Source organism: Pongo pygmaeus, chromosome 21 (genome assembly GCF_028885625.2).
Source record: "Pongo pygmaeus isolate AG05252 chromosome 21, NHGRI_mPonPyg2-v2.0_pri, whole genome shotgun sequence".
NCBI lineage: Eukaryota > Metazoa > Chordata > Mammalia > Primates > Hominidae > Pongo > Pongo pygmaeus.
This window is the reverse complement of record NC_072394.2, coordinates 3,483,470-3,497,629: the sequence shown is the minus strand read 5'-3', so window position 1 is coordinate 3,497,629 and position 14,160 is coordinate 3,483,470.

The following is a 14,160-nucleotide window of genomic DNA, read 5'->3' as shown; positions in this document are numbered from 1 at the left end:
CCTTTCTCATCATTGTCAAAGGGCCGACAGTGTTTTTATTTTTTATAACAGCATCGTGATTTTTGCACACAAGCAAGGGCTGCCGGTGACCAGAATTATTATTGCTTCACCCATGAATGGCCACTTTATGTTAGTGTTTTGCTGGGTCCTTATTTTCTTATCCTCTTTTGATGGGCTTCTAGAGAGTTTGGGAAGAGTTAGACTATCTCCTCTCAACATGTTTTCAATGATAGGGGGTGTCATAGACACTGTCTATAACATAACACAAATATAAAACAGTGTCTTACTTGGATAATATTAGCTTCTGTTTATCAGGTGCTTATCAAGGGCCAAGCATTATTTTCAGGCGCCCTGGTCAGGGCCTCAGTGGAAAGCACATGGTACATTTAAAAAGAGTAGTTGAAGGATGTTTAGTGAAGGGACTATTATAAGAAACCAATAGGGTATGTTGCTGTTCTAGCAACAGCAGAGAGCTTTTTGCCTTTACCAGACACTGGTCTAGAGGGGGTGGGTTTCAAAGTTAGTGAGAGTTCTAGGGGAGGGCCAGGAGACAGAAGAAATTGGTAATTGCCAAACCACAGCCTTCTAATCTCTTAAACATGCTTTCCATTGGTCAAATCCAACCAGAAGTCAGAGGGCAAGAGGGCCAGGTGGCAGAGCCATTAGAGATCAGGTTCCTATTCTGGGCTGAGGCTGGATCTCACATTCACTTTATTATTAACATGATTGTTTTTCAGAAAAACAGAGAGGTTAAGTAACCAGCCTAGGGTCACCCAGGAAGGGAATGATAGAACTGGAATTTGAATCCAGGAAGCCTCTTTCTGGAGCTTGGACTCCTAGTTAATCATGTTATTCTGACATTGGGTGCCTTTGGGCACGAAACACTTAAAGACTCCCATAGCCCCTCTAGATCAGTGTTTTTCTGATTATCAGACTTAGGGATTATATGTTTATCTGCATAAGTACCAATCCTCCCGACAGACTCTGTGTTCCAAGAGGCCAAGAACTTTATATTTATTTCCTTCAGGGTCGAATTTCCTAGTACAGAGCACATAGTAGGCACCCACTCCATTTTTTTCTAATGAATGAATAAATTTATGGAGAACCTCCTATGTGCCAGGTTCTGTGCTAGGTGCTGCCTTGTTCCTATCTTTAGAGTGACGTTCAGTCATCCAGTTCTGTTCACTTGCCCCCAGGTACCACCTTTTCTTCAAGTAGAACTTCTTCTCAATTCTCCAACCTGCATGGGCAGGAGTTATGAGTTTCAGGCCACGGTCATGAGGTGGTGGAATAAAAGGACCAAGGAGGTTTCTCCTTCCTTCATCAGCACACCCTCTCTGCCAACCTTGGGTAGCCTCTTTTTCTCAGGGGTGGACTGAGCAGTTCCTCCTCTGGCTGCCTCTAGAGCAGAGAGCATGCTGGGGCCTTTGTTTTATGCCCCTTTCTTCCTATGTTTCCCTTTCTTGGCTCAGTTCTGTGCTTCAAACTGGTATGTCTTACTTAGGCCAGGCCATATTTGGTCTTTATTTCTCCCGTTTATACAAACTGAATACACCTCAGCCTATGGAGCAATTGGACTTCATTAGCCCAGAACTAGCAGGCGGCTGGTTGCATGTACTTAGGGAAAGAGGCCAGCCAGGATGACACAGCTTCCAGGGTCTGATTTACCAGCCACAGAGAACAGAACCCTTGGCCTGATTCGTCCCATGAGAATAAACAGCCCCCAATAATTCGTCGTCATTAGCATGATGTATTGGAAAAAGAAGAAATCTACAATGTGATTTCCCTCTCCTTCTGAGATTTAAAGACATATTGCAATCTTCGGCACATACGGATTATTGATGGTTTTCTAAATATTCTTTGGAAGAATGCTTTACCATTTGTTTAGGAAGAAATGCATTAATGAAGAATAGTAGAGGTGACAAGTATGTGTGTGTTCGGAGGGTGTCTTAAAATGTCATTTGGTCCATTTCCCTGTCTCAGGTCCACTCTATGTCATCCAAGAGAGGTTTCTTTCTATTTTGAAAGAATAAATAGTTCTAAAATATTCTTTGCAACCTGTATGATGAACTGACTTTTTAGAGCTTTTATGTAAGCAACTTACTATATTTAAAATCTAACTATTTTAACTCTAAAAATAATCTTAATCTATTTTTTCTTATGAAAATATTCTAATATACACAAAGCAGAATGAATACTACAATGAATTTCCATATACCCATCACCCAGACTCAACAATTACCAGGAGTTTACCAAAATTGCTTGATCTATTTCTTTCTTTCTCATTTTCTTTTTCTGTTTTTAGAATTTTATCATGGAAACACACACACAAACAAAACGAAACAAAACAGAAAGAAAGTTTTATCCTGGAATTGTTCTGAAGCAAATCCTAGACACCATGTCATTTTATGCCTGCACTTTGCAGTCTGAATCTATAAAAACTATGGTCATTGGTTTTCACTGGATATTCCATAGCAATATCCCATTATTCCATAATAATAATGCCAACTAATAATACTTTGAAAAATAATGACAATCATTACATTGTTGAATGACAAGTATGCACCAGGAAATTCATCATTTCAGTCCAGGCATGTTTGTGAGAATAGACTGAACTCCATTAGAGCTAGTTTTAAAACAGGATTTTGTGCATGACTACCTTCCTGAACCAAGGACAAAAAAGTAGCCAGGCTGCAACCAAGGGAATGAAACTAGGAAGTGGAAAGTCATTAGCATTAGGGACTTCCCCAAACTGCCATGTGTTTCCCTGAAAAATCTGTAGCAAGGGAAATCTCTGGCCCCTTTACTGCTGTTCTCTTATAAATCTCTGCGTATATCCAATTTCTATGCAGCTGCAGAAGGAACTCAGTCTTCTGAGAGTAGGCAATCAGGGAGCTGCTATGGCAGCTTGGATCTGAAGCTCAATTGTTAGCAATATGTTGCTAGCACGTCATACCTGAGACTTGACAGATTTGATGTTCAAGTTCCAAAGTTTTGGTTTTATGGAATGGGATCACGCACCTCTGTGTGTAATTGTTCTCTTTTCCAGTCTTTTCCCTCTGATGCTAAAGAATTCAGAACAAAGAAGTCTGCACCAAATGTTTAGCACAAATAATGGAATGCAAGGCACCTTTAATCGCCCCTGTTTCTGTAGCTTATCCATAGGGAGATGTGGATGCTTGAGGGGCTGAATTGTAGAAGCAGCCTGGAGACAGAGGTGGGCTGGGGTCCATCGGCAGGACTTAATGAACTTAGACCCCTACCCGTGAGTTGAAAATGCCTGCTGCCACTCATAACAGGTTCAGAAGGGTTCCCATCCCAACAGAGCGGGGCTACTTTCATTCTCTACACAAATATCTTCCTCACTTTGTGCTCATTTTGCTCTGTCTGCAAACCAGTTGCTTCTATCCTTGCTTGTTGCCCAAACAAGTGGCTCTAGTCCAGGTGCCTCAAGTGGACTAACTAGAATTTCTATGTTTCATTTTCAAATTTTTGAGGGAAAACATCTAGTTGGCCTAAGATAAACTTTGCGTCAGTTGTTCATGCTTTGTCCTATCCGTTGTGGTCAGAGGAGAGAAGGTAGAAAGGGCTGTACAGGTTTCTCCTGGTGTTGGAAGCGGGGGAACAGTTCTCAGAGAAAGGACTTTGGATGGGCAAGCTCATCTAAAAGGTGTCTATCATACCTAATTTAACCACCACAGCTTCCTATGAGGATTTTACAAAAAGGTTAGTTGGGGCTTAGAGAATTATTTTGATTAAGATTACATGTTTGGATGGCAGAATTAGGATTTGAAACCAATTCCATATGCCTCCAGAGCTCCTAGTCTTGCCAACCCCTAGTCTACATTATTCTCATCTTAATATTAATTTATTCATTCAATAATTGTTGCCGCCATTCTGGAGACCTGAGCAGTTTCTTATTTTATACCTTCAGTCTTTTAGAAAACAAGAGAGCAGCTATTTTGTTTCAATGGGGGGAGAGAGGGCACAAAAGTCACTTTGTCCATTAGATATCAGCCAAAAGCTTAGGAATACATGCCCATGAGTTGACAAAACCCCAAGGATGATGAGAACCAGATTGTCTACACCAGGGACCAGCAAACTTTTTCTGTAAAGGGCTAGAGAGTAAATATTTTAGATTTTGTGAGCCACGTGGTCTCTGTTGCAACTACACAGTGCTGCTGTTTTAGCACAAGAGCAGCCATAGGCAACAGGTACAAATGTCGGATGTGTTCAAATAAACATTTCTTTATAGACCCTGAAACTTGAATTTCATATAATTTTCACATCACAAAATATTCTTCTTTTGATTTTTTCAACGATTAAAAATATAAAACCATTCTTAGTTTACAGGCCATACAAAAACAGGTTATGGGCCAAATTTGGTTAGTGGGCCATCGTTTGCCAAGCACTAGTATACATTATTTTCAGCCTAAAATTAATTTACTCATTCAATAACTATTGAGAAGACACCAGCTGCACATTAGGCGCATGGAAGGCACTGCATGGCAGGCATTGCATGCATGATGCAAACTGATCCAGACCCTGCTTTCATAGAACTGACCATCTAGTGAAAAGATGATATTAATCACATAATTACATCAAAATGTTAAAAATTACAACAGTAATAAAGTCCATGAAATAAAAGATAAAGAAGTTTTGATTATGTATTGCAAGAAGAGTTGATTTACTTTGAGGGTGGGGTTAGAGAAATTCCCCATTTATTGAGCTAAATTCTTCTTGTCTTGCCCATGAACTCCCACACCTGAAATTAATATTGCTGACTCTCATCCATCACATGGTACTCACTGGCTCTGGGGCTAGTGTCTGTTATGGTTATATCTAGCCAGTCTTACCCACCTTTGCATCAATGTGGATTTTTGTTGGGATGAACCACCTTGCATTTGTTCCTACTGATTTTTTTCCTCATTTCTAACAAACTGTCTTTTTAATTTACCCAGGATCATACTGAATTCTAGTCTGGTCCCTTGATCCCTTAGCAAGTCCATCTATCTTCATTTTGCTTGCCATTCTAATCCTTATTAATCCCCAGTTCTTTCAGCCAGGCAATTGATAAAGATATTCTGCACCCAGAATAAAATGTCCTTCCTCTTGGGTGCATGGTTCTGTCAAAGTTCTTAAAATTGTTTATTCCATTTCTTTGCTCAGAAGAGCAGCAGATACTTCAATCCATTGGTGCTAGCACAATTCCTAGCTGAAACAAATAGATCAGAATATCCCAGGATATAATGCTAGGATGTAAGATATACTCATCCTCAAAACATCCAGGTACTTGGTGCAAAATATGTTACTGAAATGAATGAAGCTCATTAAAACTTGAAACTATCAGAGATGTATTTGTAAATCTTGGACTTAGAGTCAGAAAGTATGTTTAAATTTTGGCCCTACACCTTAAGAGATAGGAAACTGTGAGCCCTTCTAGATTTCCATTTCTCCAAATGGAAGAGGTGAATAACAAGTTCTTTCCCACAGAATTGGAGGAGCAAGGCCTATAAAAATCTGTGTTCATTAAATGGAAACATCTGTGGCTTCTTTGATAATATATCTAATGCAGCAACTGGATTAATTGATTTGCATTTCTAGGACTACATGCAACATTCTGGGTGAAGACCCAAAGGACATCAGCATAAGCAAAACAATCAACTAAATTTAATTTGGTTATTGCCCTGGTCACACAGAGTGGTGGTTTTAAAAAATGGCTGAAAATCCTTTGATATTATTCCCATTTAGAGGGGGGGTATAATCACCTCCCCTTGAATTTGCTTGGGTCTGTGACTCACTTATAATTAACCGAATGCAACAGAAGCAATGCTGTATGATTTCTAAGGCAAAGTCAGTTCCCCTGGGTTCTCAGGGAACACTCGCTATGGGGAAGTTAGAGGTTAACCAATAAGAAAACTGACTGCCCTGACATCAGCCTGCTGGGGAATTACACGTAGATGCCCCAGTCATCAGCCCTAGCTAAGTCCACTGACAGCCTGCACTTCCTGCCAGGCACTTGAGTGAGCCATCTTGCATGTCCAGTCCTTCAGATGACTGCAGTCCAGCCAACATCTGATTGCAATTGCATGAGAGATTCCAACAGAAAACTGCTCAGCTGAGCTGTTTCTGAGTTCCTAACCCACAAGACCAAGAACAAGATAAAATAATAAAAGCTGCTAAGTTTTGGTGTAATCTGTTTTGTAGCAATAATACCAGCAATAATAACAAGAAATACAGTCACAATAGCAAGTGAATGTTACTCTAACCATATGAGGGTGATGGTGGAGATGCTGGTGGTGGTGAAACAACACAGCTTAGCAATGTTAGATGGATACATATTGGTTGGGACTTATTTGTGTCATTAGGACAGAATCAAAAAGAGAAACATAATGGAAGCAATGAGTTGAGAGAAGCATAATGGAAGCAATGAGGGACAAATCTTTGTTGCATTTCATTCCCGTTGAGGTGATGGAGGTAACTTTTTAAGGGCTGTACTGACTCTTAAGCACATAATAGCCATGACTGCTTAACACTGTCAAGCAAGGTCTGGTTTTATGTCCATAGATTATCTATGGAGTGTTACATAAAATTTATAAGAGGCCATTGATTTGGACTGAGCTCCTACATTAGGCTCCAACAGACCAAACCGAAATGGAGTCAGTCATATTCAAGTTCTCCATTACCATCACTCTATTACTTAGATAATAAAATAAGTGTTATTATCTGACTTTCCAAGAAATCAGGAGAGGGATAGCTAGCAGCCAAACTCCCCAAAAGGCCAGTTTTAGCCAGCATGATAAGGAAGTCCCCTCGACTTTAACTCTTACAAAAAGAGTAATGTGAAGTAACCTGATGCTAACTAATCTGCTTTTTGTTCCCTGTTTCTGCTTTCTTCAACCCCTTTTTGCCTATAAAGCCAACTTCTGCTCAGGTCATCAGAGAGCCTTTTCTAACTCTTTAGATGAGATGCCCCCCAAGACATGAAAAAGCCAATTAGATCTTTAAATTTGTTGAAATTTTGTCTTTTGCCAAGAGCACAGGCCACACCTGAATCTTAGCCACCACTTTAAAACATGTATGTTTCCTTATAATCAAAAATTGAAAGATGTGGGGAAAAAGGGGGAAACAGAATCCAATCATAAATACATCTTTCCAAATCTCACATTTGTAAAACTCTTCTAACCTGATTTACCCTGATATGGTTTGGATCTGTGTCTTTGACCAAATCTCATGTTGAACCGTAATCCCCAATACTGGTGATGGGGCTTTGTGGGAAGTAATGGGATCATGGGGGTAATCTTTACGAACCTTCATGGTTTAGCACCATCCTCCTGGTGCTGCTCTCATGACAGTGAGTGACTGCTCAAGAGATCTGGTTGTCTAGAGGTGTGTCGCACCTTCTCCCACACCCCTTCCTCCTGCTCCAGCCATGTGAAGTACTGGCTCCCCCTTCGTCTTCCACCATGATTGTAAGTTCTCTGAGGCCTCCCCAGAAACTGAGCAGATACTGCCATGCTTCCTGTACAGCCTGTGAGACCATGAGCCAGTTAAACCTCTTTTCTTTTAAATTACCCAGTCTCAGGTATTTCTTTATAGCAGTGTTAGAGCTGACTAATACAGACTCTAATTGGCAATGTATGACAAAATGCAAAAATAAATTTTTTCAAAAGTATGTGAGGTAGTGATTCATTACCCGGGATCATTAAACTTTGAGGTGTCTCTCTGGGGGTCCTTAAGATTTTTTATTGGCTTTTAAGTAAACATTTTATTTAACTATAACATATTTAGAAAAGTGCACTAGGAGGTAGTGCACAGCTTAGTAAATTTTTTACAGGCTGAACACACTTGGGGAACTAGAGACCAAGTCTGAAATCAGAACGTGACGAGTTGTCCAGAAGTTCCCTTATACTTTCCTCTAGTAAGTACTCTACCTAATCATCATTCTGGCTTCTAACACAATAGATTAATTTGGTCTGCTTTTGAGCTTTATATAATGAGACTCGCACATCGTATACTCTCGTCTGCCTTCTTGTGCCCCATATTATGTTTGTGAAATTCATACATGTGGTCAGGTATAATTGAAGATTGTTCATTCTCATTGCAGTATAGTATTCCCTTGTGCCAGTATATTGCGATTTAGTTAGCCATTCTTCTATTGGTGTTCTCAATAGATTTATAATATTTCATACAGCTTAATGGAAAATGTGAAGCTCTAATTGGAATCAATTCTGTTGAAAACCTTGAGTATCGAATGCGGTAACTTTGGTTTGGAATAAGCAGTCACTGTGATCTTATTGTTGGACACTCACTACGGAGAACCTCTGATTGGCAACCCCTGTCTTTGATGATTTTTTTTTTAATGGCCTCAAAATGCAGAGTTGGCACCACCTCTACCACATTAATGACTTGGGCAAGTCACTGAAGTCCTTTTGGCCTCGGTGTCTGTGAGGATTCAGCTCTTAAAATGTCAGTGGTTCCCGTTGAGGGTAAGTTTATGGCAAGGAAAACACTGAGCTGAAGAAAACATTGTGCTTAGAGGTTTAGTGGAATGATCAAATCAAATTTCTGAATTACAGTTTGCAGTTTTTGTGGGCTTGTGAAGGACAAGCACATGCTAGCTTCAGAAGACATGCCACGAGGCAGCTCTCTTTATGTGAAAATATCAGGTGACACTAGACTCTTATTAGGAAATAGAATCCATGCAATTCACACCCGCTTAAAATAAAAAGCAAGTTATTAACACTTCCCAGCAGCCATGATGACTGCAGTAAACAAAGGCAGTCTCCTGGCATCAATAAGAAATTGTGGCAGGAGCAGGCTGTGACATTGGGCTACAACTTAGATCCCCATCTGAGTAGTTTACCTCCCTTTTGTTGAAAAACTGGGATCTTCGTGTTAAACCTGAAGATTCTCTCCACGTGATTCTTTACCTAGAGTCCTTAATACACACCTTTATGCCGTGCTATATCAGGAAGAATTCTATCCCAGTGACCTCTAATTAACCAGACATCAACTCTGTGCATTGTCCCAGGACGAATCAATTCTTTCAGGAGTTAGTTTCTTAAAACCTAGACATTATTTCTTGCTTGGGTAATTTTGTGATTCGTGGAGGCAATTTTGTATGAATCAGGGTAACATAACTGCTGTTACAGAAAAGCCTCCATGCCTCGGTCGTTACTACCCCTCCCTTCCCTGCGCCCATTCTCTGCCGGGCCAGAGAGGCCACGCCACTGCCTGGTAAGAAGAGCTGGGAGAAGAAAAGCCGAGAAGCGGGTCCTGGGGAGGAGCTCGGAATGCTCCTGAGGAAAGCGGCGACAAGATGGCTGCCTCAAGGGGGAGATGGAGGCCGAGTCACTCCGCTCGCCCCTGGAGGCCGGATGCTGTTTTCTGATGTGATCGTCCTGCCCTCGGCCCTGACTGTCATGGTGGCTGTCACCACTTCCGGCCTGCTGCCCACACAGACTGCGCTGTCTGAGGGAGAGGGATCCTGGCAGTCCCAGGGCCTGTCTTCTTGGAAACAGCAGGGCTGGAGCACAGGAGCACCTTGTAGATGGGCCTGTGAGGGAGCAGATTCTGCTCCAGAAACCCCTGTAGAGGAGCAGGACGCAGGGGACACGCTGTGGCCCAGACAGTGGCGGTGGAGCAGATGGAGCCTGCATCTGCCCAATTTCGCCAAAAAGTCCCCATACTCTCTGTGAAAAAGATTTCCAGAAGCTGTGGTCAATAACAAAGCAAAAACAAACAAACAAACAAACAAAAACACAAAATCATCAACACTAAAGATCATTCTTGAGTCTGATTTGAAAACTGGGGTCAAATTCTGCAGAGGGATGCAAGGGACAAGATAGCCAGATCTGTAGGTCCTCTCTGTCGCACCAGGGAAAATGCTCCATTCACTATTCCTCAGGTCTGGCTCCAGTTTGAGTTCTGTCTATACTGGAGGGATTTTAAAGCTAGAGGTCACAAGGTTAAGAGATCAAGGCCATCCTGGCCAAAATGGTGAAACCCAGTCTCTACTAAAAATACAAAAATTAGCTGGGCATAGTGGTGCGTGCCTGTAGTCCCAGCTACTCAGGAGACTGAGGCAGGAGAATGGCTTGAACCCGGGAGGCTGAGGCTGCAGTGAGCTGAGGTCACACCACTGCACTCCAGCCTGGGCAACAGGAGAGAAAATCCATCTCAAAAAAAAAAAAAAATCTGAATATAGAGGTCAAGAGGGGAAAGTGTCATGTCATAAGTCAGAGTAGAGTCAACAAGAAAACAAGACAGTGACTGACCCCCTAGTGTATACTGGACATTGGTTAGCTACCAGGGATGCGGAGATGAAGAAAACATAGTCTCTTCTTCAAGGAGCTCAATCTAGCAAGGTAGATAGACTCTTTACAGGCAGGACCAGGCTTCCCTGCAGCAGAAGACTTGAAATCAGGGTCATGAGCCTCAGCAGGAATGGGCCAGCATGCTGCCCTGAGAGGATCATGTGTGGACCCTGGGCTGTGGCATGCTCCTGCTTTGACCCTCTAGCTGTGCTGTAGGACCTGGTGGGGCCTGGAGTGGCCTGAGGTAGGGGCTGCAGTGAGCTCTTTCCACTCCCTCAAGGCACTGCATAAGTAATGTCACTTTCTATTAACACAAAATTAGGGACACAGTTTTTTCAAACGCAGGGTGCTTCCCATCCCCACAGTCCAGCCCAACAGATGGCCTACCCTGATTGGTGGGCCCTTGTTTCTGTTGGAGAGGAAGCAGTCCTCAGGGTTCCAAGTGGTCATTTGTGGCCCACAGGCCACTGGCAAGTGGAGGCAGAGCTGCAGAGCCCTCAAGAGCCATGGAGAGCCTGTTGCCCGCTAGAAGATGCATACTCAGCTGCTGCTGGCCCACCTGTGGATGGCAGAACTAGTGATGTACAGAATCCTGGGACTAGTGCCAGTGAGTGTTGGAGGGAGGTGACTGGCCTCCTTGGCCCACACCCCACTGAGAATCCCGCATCTGCTCAGGGGCAGTAGAGACCATGTGGACCATCAGGACTTGGTAGTGAAGGGAAATAGGAAAGCAAGACATCGTGGTCACCCAGCGTCTTGGGCACAAGTCCCTCTGAAGAGTGTGGATGATGACTGTGACTTAGGTGCGTTCTTTAAATGTCCTGAGGGGGAGATTGGAGAAGCAGACATGCAACTGTGGGAAGAAAACCAAAGGGGTAAAGTACTCATAGCATAAATCCAAAGTTGGCTCAGCCAGCAGGCCTCTCTGTAGGGTGCGAGTGGACAGCTGAAAAGGGACCTCTGAAAGCTACAGCTGGCGACTCCCACTTTGCCTGGACTGCACCAAGAACACACGATGGGGTCTCAGCAGGAAGTCTACTGCTTGGACCTCAGTAAAGTGTACTAAAACTTGAACTGTGTCTTACAGACCTGCGATCGCCACAAGAAGATGGCCCAAGACCTGGCAGAGGAATGGAAGTAAAACACTTCCAGTTTTCAGAGAGAAATCCTCTTCTATGAGAAAACGGCCCAGAAAGGCTGGGTGGCCACCTTATCTACTGAGAGACCACCCCAGGTACTCTGGAAAGAAAGTAAACGCAACAGGCAGAATCTGGCTGACTGAGAGGTCAAGTTCCAGCCTTTCCCAAAGGGCCCTTTGGCTCCCAGGGCTCCATCTATAGCCCACAGGGGCCTGGAAGTACCAGGGAGACTGTGGGCTACTAGGGACCCAAGGAGGGAGGCTGGTCATGATGTGTGAGCTTGGGTCCAGAGCACCTGCTGATTTGATTCTGTTTTCCCTGTAGCCAGGTCCTAAACACCCAGAGACTCACCAGAACATCAGCTGGTGCTGCTCACTTTAAAATACTTTTGATTGATCTCTTGTCAGTTTAGCTACTGTTCATTGGTTGTTGCTGAAATTGCTTTCACTGAAGTTTGATAGATCGTGTTAGGATTGCAAGGTACTATTTTTTCAAATAAAGATTGTTTAATATAAAAAAATGCCTCAAAATATCAGTGATTTAACACGAGACATTTGTCTCTTGCTTATGTAGCAATGTGAGGCTGGCATTCCTGATCAAAAGGTGGGCATTCCAGGAAACATTCAGAAGCTCAATTTTCTTCCATTTTGTGTTTCTGCCTCCTCAGAGCCTCAGGGGCCTATGTAATTTAGATGACAATGAGGAAAGTGATAATACAGAAGAGACCTCAATCTGGAAAAGACATGTATCATGTCTACTCACAGTCTGCTCATAGAAACTAATCACATGGTCTTGCCTAGATCCAAAGGGTTCTGGGAAATGTCATCTCTTGCTGGGCAGCTGCTTTCTAGCTAAACACTGTATCATGGAAGAGAAAGCACGCATTTTGGTGCAGAACTAGCTGTCTCTTCTACAGAAAGTGTTGGACATTACATTTTACCTTATTTTAAAAGAAACAACAACATGACATTTGTTTAATTTTAATTAAAATGTGTGAATCTAAGGCTACAAAATTGGGTTACAAAAATATAATTTAACTTCCTACAACTCAAAATAATTTGCATTTTGAAGCATCATCCCTTCAGTACAGCAAGAAAATTTAACTGGGGTCTTTAAAGTGTTTCCTTCCCAGAATTTATGTCAGAATTCTGGAATGAATTTCTGAAATGTCGGGGATCGGGGCAGGAATCTTTTGATGGATTATTGTTGACATGGGTCCTCATGAGATGTCCACTAGAGAAGAAGTCATGCTCTTTAGTTCTAGTGATTTTGTTATGCTATTCTCAGGGCATGGGAATTTTTCTGTGTCTTCTCACAAACCAGTCCCCTAGAATGGAGGCACTGAGGTAGAAGGATGTTGTTTCCCTTTGCTCTGAGATCCCAGATGTTTTTCAAGCACTACTCTCCAATCCTAATCCCAAAGGGAGGAATGTAGCAATAAATCTTAGGAAGGGAAATCCTTCTTTCAAGTTTCTGGCTGCTGAGTTTGGACATGGTTTGTTTTTCCCCACCAAATCTCATGTTGAAATTCGATCCCCAGCGTCACAGTGTTGGCAAGTGGGCTGTAATGGGAGGTGTTTGGATCATGATGGTGGAATCCTCATGAATAGATTAACACCCTTTCTAAGTAGTTAATGAGTTCTCACTCTGTTAGTTCCCAAAAGAGAGCTGGTTGTTAAAAAGAGCCTGTCCCCTCCTCCCTCCTGCTCTCTATTGCTTCCTCTCTCACGTTGTGACCTCTGCACATATCTGCTCTCCTTCACCTTCTGCCAGGAGTGGAAGCAGCCTTAGGCCCTCATCAGATATACGTGCCCAGTTTTGAATCTTCCAGCTATCAGAATTGTGAGCCAAACAAAACTTTTATCTTTATAAATTACCCACCCTCAGGTATTTCTTAATAGCAATGCAAAATGACCAAGACACTGACCAAAATATTTTGTCTATACCCCAAGTGCTCCCTTTTTTTCTGAAGTTTAAGCTGTACTTCAAACATGCAAGTCAAACATGCAAGATAGATTCCCACATCCAGATCTTTTTACTTTTGATTAGTAATGGTTCACCAGCACTTGGAACAGTACTGGGCACGTAGTCATCACTCAATAATATTTATAGGATGAATGTCCTTCAAGGCAGATGACATAATCCTCATTTTACAGAAATGAATACTGGGACTCAGAAAGGCTAAGAAAATTGCAAAATGTTCCAAATCTAGTAAATTGGAAGGCCGGGAATTTAACCCAGGAAGTCAGTCTGCAATCATATTTATTTTAAAAACCCTTTGCTTTCTTCCAACTCATCTGTAATGCATTAGAAAAAATCCTGGACTTGGATATAAAAACTCCCTGTCTTACTGTATTTGTGATTTTGGGCAAATCACTTAATCTCATTATATGGTTCAGTTTCCTCATCTACAAAGTGCAAATAATGACACATTTCTCACAGATGATTGGGTGGTTTAGACAGTGATAAACTGACCACTGGGAAGATAGGTAGTTATGTCAGTTATCCATGGTCACCATACACAACAGTGAAGCAGACAACCATGCAACCACAGTGACATAAAACTATCAATTGATAGCTCACACAACTAGGGTCAGTTAGGGTCTAGCTAGGCAATTCTGCTGATCTTGGCTGGACTCATTCATGTATCTGGGGTTAGGCTGGCTGTCAGCTGCACTAGGCTGGCCTTCACTTGGATGACT